Source organism: Pygocentrus nattereri, chromosome 16 (assembly GCF_015220715.1).
Source record: "Pygocentrus nattereri isolate fPygNat1 chromosome 16, fPygNat1.pri, whole genome shotgun sequence".
Taxonomy (NCBI): Eukaryota; Metazoa; Chordata; class Actinopteri; order Characiformes; family Serrasalmidae; genus Pygocentrus; species Pygocentrus nattereri.
Window position 1 is genome coordinate 11,745,231 of NC_051226.1, and position 8,708 is coordinate 11,753,938.

Below are 8,708 nucleotides of genomic sequence, written 5' to 3' on the forward strand. Positions count from 1 at the left end.
TAAGTGCAGCTTATAGTTCAATGCTCATTTAAGTGCTGTGTAAAAAGATGAGTCTTCAGTCTGCGTTTGAAGACAGCAAGAGACTCTGCTGTTCGGACAGCCAGTGGGAGTTCATTCCACCACCTGGGTGCCAGTACAGAGAACATTCTCGACGCTCGTCTTCCGTGCACCTTGAAGGATGGCGGGTCAAGCCGAGCTGTACTCGAAGCTCGAAGGGCTCGTGGTACAGTTCAAGATTTTACCATTGCCATCAAGTAGGTAGGGGCTGGTCCATTTTTGGCTTTGTAGGCCAGCGTTAGGGTTTTAAATCTGAATTTACTCATGGTGCCCGGACGGGCCCAGCCCGACGGAGTTACATGAGTCCCCCCTCCCATTGACCCACCACCAATGGGATGGGCAGTAGTAGGGGTTCAGTGCTTTGTGGATCGGGCAGTGTCTGAAGGCATGGGTCTTGGCATTCTGATCCTCGGTTGCTGAAACTGGCTTTTGGAACTTGTAATGTTACCTCACTGGTGGGGAACGAGCCTGACTTGGTGCGCAAGGTTGAGAGATACTGGCTAGATATAGTCGGGCTCACCTCAACACACAGCTTGGGCACTGGGTCCAATCTCCTTGAGAGGGGCTGCACTTTATTCTTTTCTGGAGTTGCCTATGGGGAGAGGCGGTGGGCAGGTGTGGGCTTTCTCATAGCCCCTCGACTCGGTGCCTGTATGTTGGGGTTTTCTACGGTGGATGAGAGGGTAGCTTCCCTACGCCTTCGGGTTGGGGAATGGGTCCTGACTGCTGTCTGTGGTTATGCACTGAACAGCAGTTCAGAGTACCCAGCCTTCTTAGAGTCCTTGGGAAGGGTGCTTGAAAGTGCTCCTCCTGGAGACTCTATTGTCCTACTGGGGGACTTTAATGCTCCCATGGGCAATGACAGTGAGACCTGGAGGGGTGTGATTGAGAGGAATGGCCTCTCTGATCTGATCCCGAGTGGTGTTCAGTTTTTGGACTTCTGTGCAAACCACAGTTTGTCCATCACGAACACCATGTTTGAACACAAGGATGTCCATAAGTGCACATGGCACCAGGACACCCTAGGCCGCAGTTCAATGATTGACTTTGTAGTCGTGTCATCGGACTTGCGGCCATGTGTTTTGGACACTCAGGTAAAGAGAGAAGCTGAGCTGTCAACTGATCACCACCTGGTGGTGAGTTGGATCAGGTGGTGGGGGAAAGATGCTGGTCAGACTAGGCAAGCCCAAACGTATAGTGAGGGTATGCTGGGAACGTCTGGCAGAAGAACCTGTCAGATTGATCTTCAACTCACACCTCCTTCAGAACTTTGACCAGATATCAGGGGAGGTGGGGGACATTGACTCAGAATGGGCCATGTTCCGCTCCTCCATTGTTGAAGCGGCTGACTGTAGCTGTGGCCGTAAGGTAGTTGGTGCCTGTCAGGGCGGTAATCCTCGAACCCAGTGGTGGACACCCCAGGTGAGAGATGCCGTCAAGCTGAAGAAGGAGTCCTACTGGGCATGGTTGGCCTGTGGAACACCAGAGGCAGCTGGCAGGTAATCGACAGGCCAAGCGATCTGCGGCTTCAGTCGTCACCAAGGCAAAAACCTGTGTGTGGGAGGAGTTTGGTGAGGCCTTGGAAAGTGACATTAAGTCAGCTCCAAAAAGATTCTGGCAAACCGTCAGGCGACTCAGAAGGGGAAAGCAGTGTGCCACTAGCACTGTATATAGTGGAGATGGTGTGCTGCTGACTTCGACTGAAGACATCCTTGGGCGGTGGAACGAATACTTTGAGGACCTTCTCAATCCCACCAACATGTTCTCCAGTGAGGAGGCAGAGTCTGGGGATATGGGAATAGGCTTGTCCATTACTGAGGCCGAAGTCGCTAAGGTAGTTAAGAAGCTCCTTGGTGGCTCCAGGGGTGGATGAGATCCGCCCAAGGCTCTGGATGTTGTGGGGCTGTCTTGGCTGACACGCCTTTTGAACATTGCATGGACATCGTGGGCGGTGCCACTGGATTGGCAGATCTCGGGGTCTTGTTCACGAGTGTTGGTACAAGGGAGCGGGAGATTGACAGGCGGACTAGTGCTGGGTCAGCAGTGATGCGGGCTCTTTACCGGTCTTTGTGGTAAAGAAAGAGCTGAGCCATAAGGCAAGGCTCTTGATTTACCGGTCGATCTATGTTCCCACCCTCACCTATGGTCATGAGCTTTGGGTAATGACCGAAAGAATAAGATCACAAATACAAGCGGCTAAAATTAGTTCCCTCCGCAGGGTGTCTGGACTCTCCCTTAGAGATAGGGTGAGAAGTTCGGTCATCCAGGAGGGACTCGGAGTAGAGCCGCTGGTTCTTCACGTCGAGAGGAGCCAGCTGAGGTGGTGCGGGCGTCTGGTTAGGATGCCTCCTGGACGCCTCCCTCAGGAGGTGTCACAGGCAAGTTCACCTGGGAGGAGACCCCAGGGAAGACCCAGGACACGCTGGCATGACTATATCACCCAGCTGGCCTGGGAGCGCCTCGGAATCCCCCTTGGAGAGCTAGTGGAAGTGGCTGGGGAAAGGGAGGTTTGGGCCTCATTGCTTCGGATGCTGCCCCCGCGACCCAAACCCCGGAGAAGCGGAAGATAATGGATGGATGGATGGATGGATGGATGGATGGATGGATGGATGGATGGATGGATGGATGGAGCATGCCTTTATATTTCAATCCAAGATCAACATAAAATTCAATGAGCTGCTTTGTGTCTGAGCTTAAGCAAAGCACAGCTCAACATGCAGCCATTAATGTCTAAATAGCTGGCAACACATGTGAGTACACCTGACTGTGAACATGTCCAAGTCAATATTTTGTGTGACCATCATTATTATCTAGCACTGCCTTAACCCTCTTAGGCATGGAATTCACCAGAGCTGCACAGGTTGCTACTTGAATCCTCTTCCACTCCTCGATGATGACATCACGGAACTGGTGGATGTTAGACACCTTGCGCTCCTCCTCCTTACACTTGAGAATGCCCCACAGGTGCTCATTTGGGTTTAGAGTCATACTTAGCCAGTCCATCACCTTTACCTTCAGCAGGGCAACTGTCATCTTGAAGGTGTGTTTGGGGTCATTTTCATGTTGGAAAACTGTATTGCGGCGCAGTTTCTGAAAGGAGGGGATCATGCTCTGCTTCAGAATGTCACAGTACGTGTAAGCTGTAAGCTGTACACTGTTAGAAATAAAGGTACCATGCAGTTACATGATTCGTTCATCAAGATACATACAATGTAAGTGTACCCTCAAAGGTACAGCAGTGTTTTTAAGGTCCAGTTTTTCCTAGTGGAAAAGAAGATATTTGTATCTTTTCATATCCTAATGTTTTATAACAGAACAACAAAATGAAAGGCCTGGAGACGAGACGGGGTGTGTGGAGTCAGTACAACATAGAAAATATCATTTCAATGGAATATGGTTGTTATGTTCCCTGAATAAAAGGTACTGAGATGTGTCCTTGAGGGTACCACCCCAGTGACAAAAAGGGTACTGCCCCAGTGACAGTGTCCTACCTTTTTTTTCTGAGAGTGTACACTGACTAAGTATTCACTTTTGTGAGATACTGTATGTCTTGTAACAATGTTTATTTTCTACATCAAACTCAAAAATTCGGTTTTCTATGGAGCCTTGCTGGTAAAAGAATAATGCATGGCCACAACTTGGTAAGGCGTGGGAACGAGATAATTAACACTAGAAGTCCCAGAGATTTCAACCTACCCCCTAATAAAGAAAAGAATAAAGTGCAGCCCCTCTCAAGGAGATTGGACCCAGTGCCCAAGCTGTGTGTTGAGGTGAGCCCGACTATATCTAGGCAGTATCTCTCAACCTTGCGCACCAGGTCAGGCTCGTTCCCCACCAGTGAGGTAACATTACAAGTTCCAAAAGCCAGTTTCAGCAACCGAGGATCAGAATGCCAAGGCCCACGCCTTCAGACACTGCCCGATCCACAAAGCACCGAACCCCTACTACTGCCCATCCCATTGGTGGTGGGTCAATGGGAAGGGGGACTCATGAAACTCCGTCGGGCTGGGCCCGTCCGGGCACCATGAGTCCTGAACGTGGGTCAAAAGACCCTTTGTCCAAACTGATGACTCTGATGGCTCCAATTAGCATCCTTTCATTTGTAAATGTGGCCATTACCTGAGGAATCTGCAGGGGGACCCACAGCCTGCCTACACACAAACACCTCTCATCCCCTCTGCCCAAATTCTACAGACAGGCCTGAGTGAGCTTGTTTCAAGAAACATACAGGAATTGGCAGCAAGATTATTCACAGAAAAAAAATCTTACAAAATCAATAGACACATTGCAGTTTACATATATGCATTTCTTACTTTATATACTTGAATTCTATTTACTTCATATCTTAGTCCTTAGTCAAAAACATGAAAAAATATTTCTCATTCTCATTCCTTTCTTTTTATTTTCTTTTTGTCGTCCAATACGTTTTTTATTACTCAACATATTTTATGCTCACATATTCTTTCCCCTTTTGTTCTTTTCTTTTCTTTTTCTTTTCTTCACAAAAAATACAAGGTTTTGTCTATTCATTCTTTTAATTTTTTAATTTTACCTTTTTTTCACCTGCTTTTTCTTCTCCTGTTCTTCCCTTCCATTTCCTTCTTTCTTTTCTCTACATTGTTACATGTATGTATATATGAATATTATTTGAAAACTGTTTGACCATGCTGGCTAGCAAAATAAGCTGGCCAATAATAATATATGCTGGCTAATAAAAAAAGCAGGTGAAGAAAAAGTTAAAAATAAAAATTTAAAAGAATAAATAGATAATAGACCTTTTTTTTTTTTTTTTTTTGAAGAAAAGAAGGATAAGGATGAAAATGTTTGACCATGCTGGCTAGCAAAATACAGAAACACAGATTAGCTGGGGGTAGGTTGAATAGTGTGTTACCTGCAAGCCTATGCATGCCAAAAGAGGACTGATAGTGCTCTAATGGTTAGGTAGAAGGAAGGGGCATGTCCTGAGCATGGTGGCATGGTGGTGCACATTTTAAACAAATTAAAGTTGATTTAAATTAAAGTTGATCTTTTTTTTTTTCAATTGGTTTGGCTCATTTCTTGAAACCGAGGTGACATTCTCAAAACACCATGTGAAACACAGCTCAAGAGACTTTTTTTGGGCATTTTGGGCATTTTGAGGGAACTGACAATTTGTATAAAACACACATTTTGTTTTGAAGCATACATAAAGTGTATGGGGGAGATGTGACCTTTCGCTGCTGATCTGTAATGTTGTGCTGCATTATACAGGTCATTTTGCCAAATGTACATATAGTTTGCAAAGCATACAATCTGTTTCAAGAAATATGCAAAAGTTTTTTAAAAAGATGTGGAAGAAGTGGGCTAAATAAGAGTTTTCACGCTGAAATTTCAGTCCTCTTGACACAAATGCTTCTGGTCATTACTCACAGCTGTACCTTACTGTAAAATTTCTAATTCTCTATTTAAAATAAAAAATAAATAAATAATTCATTGTTTGCTTTTTTGCTCAAATAAAACTAAACTAAATACAAAATGTACAATCTTTATATTATCAAATACAATAAACTGAATAGAACTAACTAGAAACTAAATAGCTAAACTCAGTGGCAAACAACAACCTCCCGTGGTGCGCCAGTAATGGCCTTATTTACAGAACAAGACAGTGATTATAGGAAGTTAGCTAAAATCCTTCAGGTCACTCGATCCGTCTCTGGGTTCCAGAGGTAGAAATGTTAAATGACCCCTCTCTGGGACTTCTAGTAATGGCTCAACTTCATTAGGCATGGGAATGAGATACTAATGTGAGTATGCTAAATTGAGCCCTGACCACAGCTTAATAAGGCACAATCCTGTTCCCAGGCTTTACTAAGTCATGGCCACAGCTTAATTATCTTGTTTCTACACCTCATTAAGTCTTGGCCACACATTAGGATCTCGTTCCCACACTTTAGTTTGGCATGGTCACACATTATTTTTATGTATGCGGGATGTCACCAGCAGGGCTCCATAGTTTGTCATGATATAAGACCCTCAGCTCCACCAGGTCACCAACCCAATCCAGCACAGGAGGATCTCAGAAGCTGCTGTAATAACACAGTTGAACCACTTGAGGTCATAATCATGCTGGATTGAGTGCCAGTGTAAATTTGGGAGAAAGGAATTATGCTTGCTTATAAACAAACGATAGTTGATGTACTGGTTTACACTGGTTTTACTTTCGAAGGAAAGGACATAAGCCAGATCGGATCCCCTTGTTTAATTAATTTTATTCACTAACTACCTCTTCCCTCTTTCCCTCTTCCCACCTCTTCCCCCCTCCCAATCTGAACTGATTTAACCTTGCACTCAACAACTGCACCTTACCTACACTGTACTGCTGCTGTTAGAACAATACTGTTTACATCTATTACTGCACAGAGTAATATTGTTTACTCTTTACATCTGTTTTCATCTGTCACTTGATGCACTTTATGAACAGCTGCTCCACTTATTTGTACATACGCATGTGTAACTTTAATTTTATTTCAACTTTGCACATACTGTACACTTTTTTTGCTTTTACATTTTACTACTGTTTTTTAGAGTTATTCTATTTTCTTTTTTTTTATTCTCTTAAGAGTATATATGGTGAATGGAGGAACAGCAAAATAAGAATTTCATTGTACAGTGCTACTGTCTGTTCTGCTGTGCACATGACAATAAAACTCTTGAAGTATTTAGAAACTATTAGGTTTTAATCTGGTAGGCTGGAAGAGTAACAGAGTAACTCCAATGTAATTAGTTAATACATACTAACATAGTTTAAATTTTAAAAGCTGTAAAACAAACAAGATTCTGTTATTTAAAATTTATGTGATTAGTTTTCATAGAATTTATGAGAAGTCAATGGAACGATGTTTTGCGCCAGTGGGTGGCGGTAATGCCCCTTTAAGTTGGTCGCCAACTGCCGTAAAACTCGAAGAAGAAAAATATTATGGGATGCACTTCTACTGGTGTGGGTGCAGCGTCAGTCCGCGTGAGATTGTAAACAATCCGAGCCCATCCTGTGATCTTTTACTCCCAAATGTGTTCTAATCTGCAGTTTATATCACACCACACCGATATCAATACATTTATGTAGGTTGTGATTATTTTTTAGCAGTTTATCTTGGTCGCGTTGTTGTACTGGACAGTGCTAGCGCATGTTAGCAACACAGCTAACAAGCTAGCTATTCGCTACATAGCATCTTGGCTAACTTAGTAATGCAGCGTGATTATAGTCATAAAATAACTACTGGTAACATTAAGTAAGCCTGATAGCATTCCCTGTGTCCACAACATTTATCCTATTCATTTTGTAAAAGGTTAACTTGAGAATTCCTAAAAGCCTCTTTCCCGGCGTTTTTTCGTGACGCTGCTTCCTTGCGCGTTAAACGGCGCTGTTGTGGTCATGTTGCTTTTTTTGCCGTGCTGCCTTCATTAGAATCGGGACTCTAATATATCAGCTAACTAGTGTTGGGTGAGTGACTGCATTTTAGAGCACTATATTAAAATACCGGCGTGGATTATAGACGCTGCTTTTCTTCTCACTGATATTCTTCATTTTCAGGTGCCGAGTTTTTTTCTCCGTCTCCTGTTTTCTCACATACATGTGGCAACATAGATTTAGTAAATATATATTAAAAGCTATACATATCAAAATGTAGTACATATTCATTTATAGTTCATGTGATATTAAAATGTTTACGATATCCAGCTGAAATGTTTAGAGTAAGCGTGTTAAAAGTATAAATGATTTGATTTTAGGATACAACAAAACTAATTAGGCTTACACAGTCTGATCTCAGATCAGGTTGGATGCGTTTTCAGCTCATTTTACAGATAACCTAATTGATTTGTTGTTCTTTGTCTTCATTCGCAGGTGCTGTGTGAGTGTGGCCTTGCAGATTGTGTGACAGTTTATCTACTGGGTATGAGTTGTTATTAAAACATTTTAGGCTAAGACATTAACACTATAGCTGGACAGGGCAATATCCATGTGTATATCTAGACTGTCCTTGCATTCACAAGCTGGAAGAAACCCCTGAGTCACAGATATAGAACACACATCAAGTTAGAAACAGCAGGTGCTCAGTCCATTACATTTTCATGTCAGACATAATTTCATGCTTTTAATATTTTTGTGTGGCTTTAATGTTAATAAAGCTGTTGAATCATCAAGGTGGTCTGATTGTTTTGCATCATTAAGATTGTACTGAATGGAAAGGAATTGCGTAAATGTGATGCATTTTTATTAATTTGGTTTATTACATATATGCTTATTATAAGCATAAATTACATGTAATTCAAATAAATATATACAATTTATTTTGTAGAGGGAACCTGATTATTATGCAATTCAAACAATATACTTTATGTATTTTAAATAAATACACTCATTATTAATTTAGAGTAATTATACTTTATTAATACTGAATACATAAACCTGGGGATTATGCATTATGCAAAATAAATAGGCTTTATTTATTATACTACAAATGAATATGCATCATGTAACGTCTATTTGATAGGTTTGTGTTAAAATTATCTTTAAAAAAAACTAAATGGGAATTTGTCATGTAATAAAATGACATAAATCTTAAAAGGGTTAAATATTTCTGTGAGTGTAAGAAATTTTATATCATTTTTAC